Consider the following 13,491-nt stretch of genomic DNA (forward strand, 5'->3'; position numbering starts at 1 on the left):
AAACATCAAATCTCCGGCATCGCTGTGGCCGGAAAAAGATCCTGCAAGAAAGGGACCAACGACGACTAAAGAGAATCACTCAACGTGACAGAAGCGCAACACTTCTGCGAATTGCTGCAGATTTCAATGCTAGGCCATCAAGTGTTTGCGTGCTAACTATTAAATGAAACATCGTCGATATGGGCTTTCGGAGCTGAAGGCTCATTCGTATACCCTTGATGAATGTACGACACAAACCTTTACGCCTCGCCTGAGCCCTCAACACCGACATTGGATTGCTGATGACTGGAAACATGTTGCCTGGTGGGACGAGTCTTGCTTCAAATTGTATCGATAGGATGGACGTGTACGGGTATGGAGACAATTTCATGAATCCATGGACCCTGAATGCCAGCAGGTCCATGGACCAAAACACGTGACATAAATTTGAATTCTATGTGTCTACCTGTTCCTGAGAAAAACTGTTCTTAAAAACTGGGCAGAGAGACAGCTGGTGGAGGCTCTGTAAAGGTGTGGGGCGTGTGCAGTTGGAGTGATATGAGACCCCTGATACGACTCTGTTATTGTGACCCACATGTCGCCACACTGGCGACTATTGACTCATGGCTCTTAACGCAACTCTCCACAGTAGCTTCCATACTACTTCTCATTCCTTCTGGTAAAGACTTACAATGTTTGCTCAAAGACTGTGTAGGCGCACTACACAACCAGTATGCTAACATCTGTCGAACGAATTAGACGCAAATTGGAAGTACATGGAAAAATAATTCAACGGTTTATGACATTTAAATACATTGGCACTGAATTGTTAAGCTGCGGAAATGTCGGAAAGGAGGTTGTAAGACCATTAGCTCTCGCAAGAACTTAACTCCAAGTCGTCATATTCACATGCATCGGAGGCCGACTTCTTACACTTTACAGAAGCATATCGCCATCGGTTACAACTCTTCTCAGGATAACTGTCGCAAATAGGTCTATGCTGGCCAGTGGAACTCATCGACTGCCTCTCTTCGATTTTCATCATTCTTCTAAGAAGGTAACTGCGAAGAAACCATGGTTAACAGAAGAAATACTTCGGTTGATCGATGAAAGAAGGAAGTACAAAAACACAGAATACAGAAATACAAGCAGCTGAGGAATGAAATGAAGAGGAAGTGCAGGGAAGCTAAGAAGAAATGGATGCATGAAAAATGTGAAGAAACTGAAAAAGAAATGATTGTCGGAAGAACTGACTCAGCATATAGGAAAGTCAAAATAACCTTCGGTGAAATTAAAAGCAAGGGTGGTAACATTAAGAGTACAACAGGAATTCCACTGCTAAATGCAGAGGAGAGAGCGGATGGGTGGAAAGAGTGCATTGAAGGCCTCTATGAGGGGGAAAATTTGGCCGATGTGATAGAAGGGGAAACAGGAGTCTATTTACAACACATAGGGTATTCAGTTTTAGAATCAGAATTTAAGAGAGCTTTGGAGGACTTCAGATCAAATAAAGCAGAAGGGATACATAACATTCCATCAGAATTTCTAAAATCATTGGAGGAAGTGGCAACAAAAGGACTATTCACCTTGGTGTACAGTGTGCATGAGTCTGGCGACATACCATATGACTTTCGGAAAATTATCATCCACACAATTCCGAAGACTGCAAGAGTTGACAAGTGCTAGAATTATCACACAATAAACTTAATAGCACAGGAATCCAAGTTGCTGACAAAAATAATATACAGAAGAATGGAAAAGAAAGTTGAGGATGTGCTAGATGACGATCGGTTTGGCTTAATAAAAGTAAAGGGATGAGAGGGGCAATTCTGACGTTGCATTTGATAATGGAAGGAAGACGAAAGAAAAATCAATACACGTACATAGGATTTGTCGACCTGGAAAAAGCATTCATCAATGTACAATGGCGCAAGATGTTCGAAATTCCGAGAAAAATAGGGGTAAGATATAGGGAGAGACGGGAAATATGCAATATGTACAAGAGCCAGGAGGGAACAATAAGAGAGGACAACCAAGAACGAAGAGCTCGGATTAAAAAGGGCGTAAGACAGGGATGTAGTCTTTCTCCCCTATTGTTTAATCTGTACATCGGAGAAGCAATGATGGAAACAAAAGAAGGGTTCAGGAATGGAATTAAAATTCAAGGTGAAAGGATATCAGAGATACGATTCGCTAATGACATTACTGAGTGAAGGCCAAGAAGAATTACATGATTTACTGAATGGAATGAACATTCTAATGAGTACAGATTATGGACTGAAAGTAAATCGAAGAAAGATGAAAGTAATGAGGAGTAGCAGAAATGAGAACAGCGAGAAACTTAACATCAGGATAGATGGTCACGAAGTAGATGAAGTTAAGGGATTCTGCTACCTAAGCAGGAAAATAACCAGTAATGAACGGAGCAAGGAGGACATCAAAAGCAGACTAGCACGGGCAGAAAGGGCATTCCTTGCCAAGAGAAGTCTACTCGTACTACACATAGGCCTGAAATTGAGAAAGAAATTTTTGAGATTGCACGTTCGGAGCACAGCATTTTGTGGAAGTGAAACGTGGACTATGGGAAAACGGGAACAGAAAAGAACCGAAGCATTTGAGATGCGGTGCTACAGAGATATGTTAAAAATTCGGTGGACTGATAAGGTAAGAAATGAGGAGCTTCTGCGCAGAATAGGAGAGGAAAGGAATATGTGGAAAACACTGTCACGGAGAAGGGAGAGGATGCTAAGATATCTGTTAAGACATCAGGGAATGGCTAGCATGGTACTAAACGGATCAGTAGAAGGCAAAAACTGTAGAGGAAGACACAGATTGGAGTACATCCAGCAAATACACTCCTGGAAATGGAAAAAAGAACACATTGACACCGGTGTGTCAGACCCACCATACTTGCTCCGGACACTGCGAGAGGGCTGTACAAGCAATGATCACACGCACGGCACAGCGGACACACCAGGAACCGCGGTGTTGGCCGTCGAATGGCGCTACCTGCGCAGCATTTGTGCACCGCCGCCGTCAGTGTCAGCCAGTTTGCCGTGGCATACGGAGCTCCATCGCAGTCTTTAACACTGGTAGCATGCCGCGACAGCGTGGACGTGAACCGTATGTGCAGTTGACGGACTTTGAGCGAGGGCGTATAGTGGGCATGCGGGAGGCCGGGTGGACGTACCGCCGAATTGCTCAACACGTGGGGCGTGAGGTTTCCACAGTACATCGATGTTGTCGCCAGTGGTCGGCGGAAGGTGCACGTGCCCGTCGACCTGGGACCGGACCGCAGCGACGCACGGATGCACGCCAAGACCGTAGGATCCTACGCAGTGCCGTAGGGGACCGCACCGCCACTTCCCAGCAAATTAGGGACACTGTTGCTCCTGGGGTATCGGCGAGGACCATTCGCAACCGTCTCCATGAAGCTGGGCTACGGTCCCGCACACCGTTAGGCCGTCTTCCGCTCACGCCCCAACATCGTGCAGCCCGCCTCCAGTGGTGTCGCGACAGGCGTGAATGGAGGGACGAATGGAGACGTGTCGTCTTCAGCGATGAGAGTCGCTTCTGCCTTGGTGCCAATGATGGTCGTATGCGTGTTTGGCGCCGTGCAGGTGAGCGCCACAATCAGGACTGCATACGACCGAGGCACACAGGGCCAACACCCGGCATCATGGTGTGGGGAGCGATCTCCTACACTGGCCGTACACCACTGGTGATCGTCGAGGGGACACTGAATAGTGCACGGTACATCCAAACCGTCATCGAACCCATCGTTCTACCATTCCTAGACCGGCAAGGGAACTTGCTGTTTCAACAGGACAATGCACGTCCGCATGTATCCCGTGCCACCCAACGTGCTCTAGAAGGTGTAAGTCAACTACCCTGGCCAGCAAGATCTCCGGATCTGTCCCCCATTGAGCATGTTTGGGACTGGATGAAGCGTCGTCTCACGCGGTCTGCACGTCCAGCACGAACGCTGGTCCAACTGAGGCGCCAGGTGGAAATGGCATAGCAAGCCGTTCCACAGGACTACATCCAGCATCTCTACGATCGTCTCCATGGGAGAATAGCAGCCTGCATTGCTGCGAAAGGTGGATATACACTGTACTAGTGCCGACATTGTGCATGCTCTGTTGCCTGTGTCTATGTGCCTGTGGTTCTGTCAGTGTGATCATGTGATGTATCTGACCCCAGGAATGTGTCAATAAAGTTTCCCCTTCCTGGGACAATGAATTCACGGTGTTCTTATTTCAATTTCCAGGAGTGTACATTTGATGACGTTGGTTGCGATTGCTTCTCTGAGTGAAGAGGTTGGAACAGGAAAGGAATTCGTGGCGGGTGGCATCAAACCTGTCAGAAGACTGTTGAGAGAAAAAGTGGACTTTAAAAGTAACGACTTAGACATTAATTTTAAAAAATTTCTCAAATACAAAAAACATGAAGCACTGAAATATTATATTTGCAGATTAGAAGATTTTCTAGCGCTGTTACGAACAAAACGTTTCACATATTTGAATTAAATCACTGATAGCCGAATGGACTGAGTCCAACTCCAGGAACAAAAAAAAATGGCTCTGAGCACTATGGGACTTAACTTCTGAGGTCATCAGTCCCCTAGAACATAGAACTACTTAAACCTAACTAACCTAAGGACATCACACACATCCATGCCCGAGGCAGGATTCGAACCTGCGACCGTAGTGGTCGCGCGGTTCCAGACTGTAGCGCCAGGAAACGGCTCGGCCACTCTGACCGGCCTCCAGGAACTGCCAGGTCGCTGATTCAGTTCTTATTGTTAGTGTCGTTGTTTCCTTCTATCTGAATTCCGCATCTACTTGCAAGTGGAAATGTTAAGTAATAATATATTCAGTCACATTTTTTATGAAAACTAATATATTTCTTTACTTTTATTACTAACTGCATTAAGAAATTAGTATTTTATTTATTCGCCATTGTTACATGAAAATATTGTATACATCAATTACTGTAGCCGTCGCCACTCACACAATCTTGGCTGTTTACTTTCATCTTTTTTCAGCGTAACTGGATACTGCGTTGCGTTACAATACAATTAATAGCTTTCTGCAAGTTATTTTTCACAAACGTTAGTATAAATACATGTCTCCACTTGTGGTTCGCCTTGCTGTTGGGGAGTATTGCTCATTAAAAATCTCCTAGCTTGACGATAATGAACCACTGATGGTCATTCTACACGATAAGTCACAATTTTCAAGGCATTAGTAATTAAAAGTAAACAATATGTTACATTCATTTTAAAAAATATTATATAATCGTTGTTAACTAATATTTCCTTTAAATAATAAATGTAGAATTTAAATAAAAACTAAAAAGTTGCTTCTAGTAAAAAAAGAAGCAACAATTTCGTGTTTAGTAGACTAATATGTTGCCCACTCAGCTACTGGGGATTTCGTTCAAATGTCTGAAATACTTTCTCCTTAACAGCACTGAGCATCAAATCTATATAGGGAGAAAACCAGAGAAGGCAGTCCTTGAATTCCCCTTGTGAGATTACAGTAGCTTCAGTTACCATTTGTCTAGCTGTTTGATTCTGCAAAATTGTACAATATTGTGAAAATGTAGCTGAATCGCCGTGAGACGGGTAGACCGGTCGAAGTAACAGCAAAAAGTTTCGAGCGTTATTATGTACTACGAATGTGTCGAAACCATGATTCAGTTGAATAATTCATAAGTTACACAATTTTCAGTTCCCTGTGGATAATTTATTTATTTATTCATCCAAGAATCATCTCACAATGGTAGCAGTATAAATCATCCCAATGAAAATGAATAGCTCAAAATATGCATACACGCAGAATGTAAAAGCATGCTATCATGAGGCTAGCAAAGGTGGTCGGCAGTGGCCTTGATGAAAGAACAATCCCAGCATTTGCCTGAAATGATTTTGGAACACTACTGAAATCAGCATGGCCGGACAGAGCAAACTCCATCAGCCCAAATATGAGGCCAGTATCTTAACAACTTACCTGCCTCATTCCCCTGGCTCCTATTGTGCAGTTTTCCATGACTTATACACAAATCGCTTAAAACAGTTTATAAAAGATACGTTTGCACTTCGTCGTTGCACACACCACGGGCACCTGCTGGTGACTTGGAACCATGAAAGTGCTGCTTTGCCCTTTGCACTAATTCCACTCTCTCCTGAAAACTGACTCCAGGCCCTTAGACTTGCACGTTTTCATATCCCCTCAATCTGGCTGAAAAACTGAGTCATCGCACCCCCATGATGAATGAGATGTTTAGCTCAGGAGAATGACAAAACATAACTATCATAGATTTCAAAACTTATATTTTCATTATTTATTTTCTTATTTTCTTTTAAAAGCATCGCCTTGTAATTATACATTGTAATTTAACTGGGTGTCGGTAGCTATCGCATGGTATTATTAACCGGTACTCTTAGTCGTCTAAGTAATGTTTGATTGGGCAGTACGCATTACTTATTAAGTATATTTTATCTGACCTATTAAGCAGATGTATTTTAGAAATCTTTTCTGTCTGCTTGGGAAATTTATTGTACGGCTTTGTTCGCTGATATTAAATGTTGTTTTCAATTTTAAGCGTGAAAACTCGTCAAGTCTAACGCACAGGTCTATCAACGTGCCTTTGGTATCTTGCCTTGCCGTTTGATATTTGCAGGCAGCTTCTTAGTCAGAGAATACAGTTCTTAATACTACAATAAAATGGACATCTGTACACTTCACATCAAAAATTATATTCTGGGCCTCACGTCTTAACGTTGCGTCGTTTCTGTGGATATGTATCACACGAACAAGCTATAAACAAACTCTCGTAACTCAAAAATAACCCTTTTTCATTTAGTTTTAGTTAGAGCTCGTCACGACGTGGATTCTCCGGACTCGGAAGTTTCCCGCCATTTAACTCGAAAGACAGGAGGCGCGGGAAGTTCATATAGGTGGATCGAGCTGACTGTATTCGGTTGCAGTCAGAACTTCCTGAAGCATTTGTGTATAAAAATCTTCTGAGAGCATTAAGTTTGTGTGTGCTCCAGAGGAATTATAAATTCTTAAGGAAAGAAAGATATTTAAAATATGCTGCTACCTTTTGTAATAATGGGAATAAAACCTCCAATTTCAAAACAGGGCTTATGTTTAGGAAAATACAAGTATAATTGGTTTGCTAAGAGGATAAAATAGAAGATTACAAAAAGGTCTGAGGATCGCTACTGAATTTAAAATAACTGATGTACTGTTGGTTTTAACTTGCTGTAATTTGCACACTAAGTAATCATCATTTTCATGTAGGAAAAAAACATTTTTGCTCTCTGCTGGAAAAAATTTCGCTCGCTGCTTTTTAAACTAGTGCTACACAGTCAATCTTCGTCTTGACCTAAAAATGTAAACCTGTCCTCATTCTGAAGGTTGGTTCGAACACTGCAAAGCTTTAATAGGCATGGTCTTGTTGCTTCTCTTACGGCTTGTCTTCTTCAGAACTGAAAAATGTCTTACCCAGTTTGACACTGACTCCGTACCATGGCGCAATTTGTCATTTTTCACATTAGCGGACCAATGCTATAGGCGAAAGAAGCGATAAGTGACATAAAAACTAAGGCCAGTTTGACTTGGTTGTTTTTAGGCGCAAATGTGTAAATGGAAAGCTTAACTACAGCCACATTGTCGTTGACTTTAAACTGATTTCTAAATATATTGTTTAATAACGTTATAGTTATTTGCACTATTGATCAATCTGCTTGCTGCAGACATGTTTGCTAGTATGTTTCTAATCGCTGACTCTTGATTCAAGAGCATCTAGGGGCGGCCATTAGACAAAACTTGTCTGCAGTCTGAAGCATTCCGACTGCCTTTTTAATAATACATCACAAAACAATTCGGTTAAGCAACTATGACAATAGTTGGATTCGTGGTCTTCCCTTCTAGTGGTACCTGATTTATAATGAACTAATTAATAACTGTAAACCTTCTTTACCTTTGCGAATTAGAGGTCGATCCCCGTGTTATCAGACATGCAGAAAGAACAAGGTATCGCTTCATTCTCTGCACTGCCAGCCGAAGGACACGCGACACACTCACTTCAGAATGAGCAACGTCCACTAGCCTCAGGTCTCAAAGCCGCCCAGCTATGGCACATAAGAACTGAGGGAGCCAGAAATGTTGTAGTGTGTAGCTGTGCTAAACACAGCATTTCTCACGGCAGTTGCAGAAGCCTCGCACAGGATTCACAAAGGAAACTTGACTGTAGTGCACCAATTTGGAACTTTGTGGTAAGGTCTTATGGGACCAAACTGCTGAGGTCATCGACTATTAAATCTAACTTTAACTTACGCGAAGGATGACACACACACACACACACACACACACACACACACACACACACATACACCCCTACCCGACAGAGGACTCGAACCTCCGACGGGGGAGCCGCGCAGACCGTGACAAGACCCCTCAGACAACGCGGCTACCCTGCGTGGCTGTAGTGCACCAACCACACTTGGTCAGAAAGTACAGAGCGGGAAACAGACTGCAGTGGTCCCAGACGTCAGCAAACATAGGTGTTGTGCCTTACAAAATACAACAGAGCTATTGCAGAGTTCGGAGGCGAGCCTGCCAAGTGAGGTGTGGTAACAATTAATTTAGCAGTATTTAAGCGGAAGTAGGTGGATGCCTTTCCAAACCAGCAGCCGCGGAAGTGTTTTGCATACGTGCCACTAGGCACAGCAAAGTCCAAGGAAGTGCTGCCCGAAAGAGTATAAATACCTAGCCATTTGGTACAAAGACACTAGTGTTAGTACCGCAACCCTTCAACCATAGGGCTGTAACATTTGGGACGCCTTTCGGAAAGCTGTTCGTGGAGCACAGTTCGACTCTGCAACAGGAAGTCTGCACTGAAACAGCTGGAGCTGGAGTCGCCATCTCACCAAGGCACTAGTGGCCCTGGAGAGCAACTCGCTGGCCGTCATCGGGGAGCAGTAGGTCACGGCCGTTACGTCACCTGCCCACTGCCTGCTGGACAGTGCTGAGGGTACAAGTCAAGCAAAAACACTCGGGGCCGCAGCTGGACACCAGGACCAGCCGTCGCTGACAGAGGCAGTTGCGTCACGCTCACGCACCAGCACTCGACCAACGCCGCGCTCTGTCGGCATTGCTGGATGACATACACAAAAAGCTACTGGACCCCTCAACAATGCTGCTGTTGCTTGTATTTAACCATTACAGGGAGAGGTAAGAAAGGTATTTTTATACCTCTGGCTGTTTGTCTGGCACCATACGGCATTCCCCTGCACCCCTTGGCTCTCTATCACTTCGTCACTGTCGAGATGGATCCACAGTTGTTTGATTAGGTTTATCTCTGGGAAATTCAAGAATCGGAATTCCTATAAGAGATTGTGTGTCCCAGAAGATACCATCAGCTTCTTAGGTTCTGCATGACATGCAAAAATAAATTCATAATGAGACCATTCAAGAATCTGTTCTTCATAGATGAAAAATTTCCAAATAGTAGAACTACCTACTGCATGGTAAATTTCCATTTATTATTGTATGTGAGTAAATTTCATGGCATAAATAAAAAGAACAATATGAATTGTTGCTATTGTTATGGTGTTTGATACAGTTCTCCACGTTGATCTAGCCTGTGAAAATCTCTTGCTCTCTGCATAGCTCTTGCAACCAACATCCACTTGAACGTGTTTACTGTAATCAAGCCATAGTTTCTTTGTAAAAATTTTACCCCTTCTCTTCCCACCATTTCCACATTAATTTTTCTTTAAGAACTTAGGAAGTAAGGAAGGGAGATTGGGTTTCACGTCTCGTCGACATCGAGGTCATTAGCGACAGAGCATAAGCTCAGATGGTGCCAAAATGAGGAAGGAAATCAGCCGTGCCCTTTTACAGGAATCATCCCGGCATTTGCCTGTAGCTGTTTGCGGAAATCACTGAAAACCTAAATCTGGATGGCCGGACGCGATATGAATCATCGTCCTCCCGAATGCGAGTGCACTGTGCTCCCTTGGTTTTGATGACTTAGGATATGGCCTGTCAAACTATCCCTTCTTGCCCCTAAATTTCGTTTCTCCCTAATTCTATTCAGTAATTCTTCGCCAGTTATCTGATACACTCATATAATCTTCAGCATTCTTCACATTTCAGAGCTTTTCTTGGTAATACAATTTCTCTTACCCATTTTTACATAAAATAAGTAATCACCGATATTTCCGAAACACATGTAACCTTTTTCGCAATTGACAGCAGACTAAATATCCTATTTGGCTAACACTGTACAGCCACTTTACAGACATGTTTATCAACTCAAAGGCGAAAACATCGGGCACATCAGGGTAATATAACACTTGAAATTACAAAATTCCAGTTTTTTTTTTTTTTTTTTTTTTTTTTTTTTTTACATACCTCGTAAACAGTTATTTTTCCTTCACCAATTTGCGAACGTAATAGAGCAGTAATTCGTGAATACTGGCACGAGGTACCCTTCGCCACTCACTGTACAGTGCTACACACTAATAGGATAAGGGTTTGTCATATTATTGCTCGCCGCCCTGCGACTTTACATAATTCGATTGATTTCGTGATTTACATGGCTTTTGATTTTTCGTCTCGGGGGATTTTGCGATCTATTAAGGCTCTCTTGATCAATTATATCTCTGCTGCCGCCTCAGTTTTATTTGTAATCAAAGGACGAATAGGAAGACAATGGAAAGCGATGAGTTCATTACGGCTAGCGTACATGTTGAGAAGAAATCAGTCACCATTGTCGTGGATGAGAATAATTTGTTCAGTATTTGTCAGGAAATTACGGATAAGTCAATAAAGGTGCGTTGATGCAAAATTTAACTATGTTATATTATTTAGCACAGGCATTTGACCACCCTCCATAAGTTTCAATAAAAACAAATCAGCTTGCAATACAACAGCATACGATGTATATCTCTTAATGATACTTTGGTGTCCGCAAAAAAAAAAAAAGAAAAAAAAAGAAAGAATAGAAGTGAAAGAGCCAGCCGAAAGTCTTCAAGAGTGAAGAGTGAAAACTCAATTATTTGAGAAGATCACACAATATGTACGGCACCATTTTGAGTTGCTTGATTTATAAATATATTTATAAAGGTAAGCTCTGAGTTGACGGCAAGCTTTAGCATTTTCTATGAAGACAGCTTATTTTCTTCTTTTATTTGAATTCTGCCTCCTAAACCGTCGTACAAAGCTCTAAATAATTACAGGATGAGACTGAATGTTATCTATCCATCGTTGACAGACACTGATAATCAAACTTAACAGTAGTAATCACACAGCTTTTACAGTAATTATTTATTCGACTGTCTTGTTCGACTCGTCTTTCCTTCTCGGTGAGCAGTCGGCGATAATAAATAACTGTGGTAAGGCCTTACGGGACCAAACTGCTGACGTCATCGGTCCCTAAGCTTACACACTACTTAATCTAACTTAAACCAACTTACGTTAAGGACGGCACACATACCCATGCCCGAGGGAGGCCTCGAACCTCCGACGGGGGAAACTGCGCGGACCGCGACAAGACGCCTCAGACCCAGGTGATAATAATTTGCGGTGTCCAGCGACATAAAACTGACCACCTTTCAAAAGCCTTAACAGCCATCTTTTGCAGCTCGGACGTGTAGGAAAGGAGGTTTCGGGAGGTACTGACAGGAATGGGGAGCCATGCCGACTCCACTGCCGTGGCCAGCTGCGCCAGGTTTCTCGGTTGAGGGACCCATGGCGCGAACAGTCTGATAGAAGTGGTCGCACAAATTCTCGATTGGGTATCAACCCGGTGAAGTTGGTGGCCAGGGGCGTAAGAGAATCTTATTCTGATGCTCTTCGAACTATGCTCTTACACTGCGTGCTGTGTGACACATTGCATTGTCCTGTTGGTAGATGCCATTATGCTAAGGAGAAACGAACTGCATGTAGAGGTGGACATGACCCCCAGGATTAGACACATATCTGTGGTTATCCATTGTGCCTTCCAGAATGACGAAATAACTCAGGGAATGCCTCGAAAACATTCCCCATACCATAGCGATTCCTCCTGATATGCTTTCAGACGTTTGGTGCCGTACACCCCAACGGCCATCTGTCCGATGGACAGATTCATCTGCTTCATCTGAAACGTCCACCTGTCACCACTCAGTGGACGTCCAGTTGTGGTAGTGGCGGGTAAATTACAGCCTTTCTCGCCGATGAACATCAGTCAGCATTGGTACATCAACAAGGCATCTGCTGCGGATGTCCATACGCAGCAACGTTGGACGCCCCTTGTATCATGATTTTATTTTCATGTATTATTCTGTTGCATGTTGAAATTCCAGTACCGACCGAGGCGAGGCAATTGTTAACATATAGTAATAACATACGGGTCAGGGTGGGGGCGGGGCTGGAGTGCGATTCCTGCAATTCCCCATCCAGATCTAAATTTTCCGCAGTCTTCGTAAATCATTTGAGAGAAATGCTGGTATTACAGTGAAGGACCAAAGATACTGGTAAAGACATGCGTTTTCAAATACAGAGATTGACAACAAGTGTCTGGCGCAGGTACTAGATCGGTTACTGCTGCTACAACGGCAGGTAATCAAGATTTAATTGAGTTCAAAGGTGGTGTTAAAGTCGGCGCACTAGCGATGGGATAGTATCTCTGAGGTAGCGATGAAGTGGGGATTTTCCCGGTCGACCATTTCACGAGTGTATCATGAATATCAGGAATCAGGGAATGCAGCGAAACATCAAATCTCCGACATCGCTGCGGCCGGGAAAAGATCCTGTAAGAAGGGAATCAATGACAACTGAAGAGAATCGTTCAACGTGACAGAAGTGCAACCCTTCCGCAAATTGCTGCAGATTTCAGTGCTTGGCCATCAACAAGTGTCAGCGTGTGAACCATTCAACGAAACATCATCGATATGGGCTTTCTGGTCTAATGACCCACTCTTGTACCCTTGATGACTGCACAACACACAGCCTTACGCCTAGCCTGGGCCTGTCAACACCGACATTGGGCTGTTGATGAATGGAAACATGTTGCCTGGTCGGCTGAGTCACGTTTCAAATTGTATCGAGCGGATGGACGTATACGGGCGTAGCGACAACCTCATGAATCCATGGAGCCTGCATGTGAGCAGGGCACTGTTCAAGCTGTGGAGGCTCCGTAATGGTGTGGGGCGTGTGCAGTTGGAGTGATCTGGACCATTGATACGTCCAGATACGACTGTGACAGGTGACACGCACGTAAGCATCCTTTCTGATCACCTGCATCCATTCATGTCCTTTGTCCATTCCAACGAACTTGGGCAATTCCAGCAGGACAAAGCGACACCTCACACCTCCAGAACTCCTACATAGTAGCTCCAGGAACACTCTTCTGATTTTAAATACTTCCGCTGGCCTCAAACCCCCAGACATGAACATATCTTGGATGCTTTGCAACATACTGTTTAGAAAAGATCCCCAGCTCCTCGTT

Source organism: Schistocerca serialis, chromosome 2, assembly GCF_023864345.2.
Source record: "Schistocerca serialis cubense isolate TAMUIC-IGC-003099 chromosome 2, iqSchSeri2.2, whole genome shotgun sequence".
NCBI lineage: Eukaryota > Metazoa > Arthropoda > Insecta > Orthoptera > Acrididae > Schistocerca > Schistocerca serialis.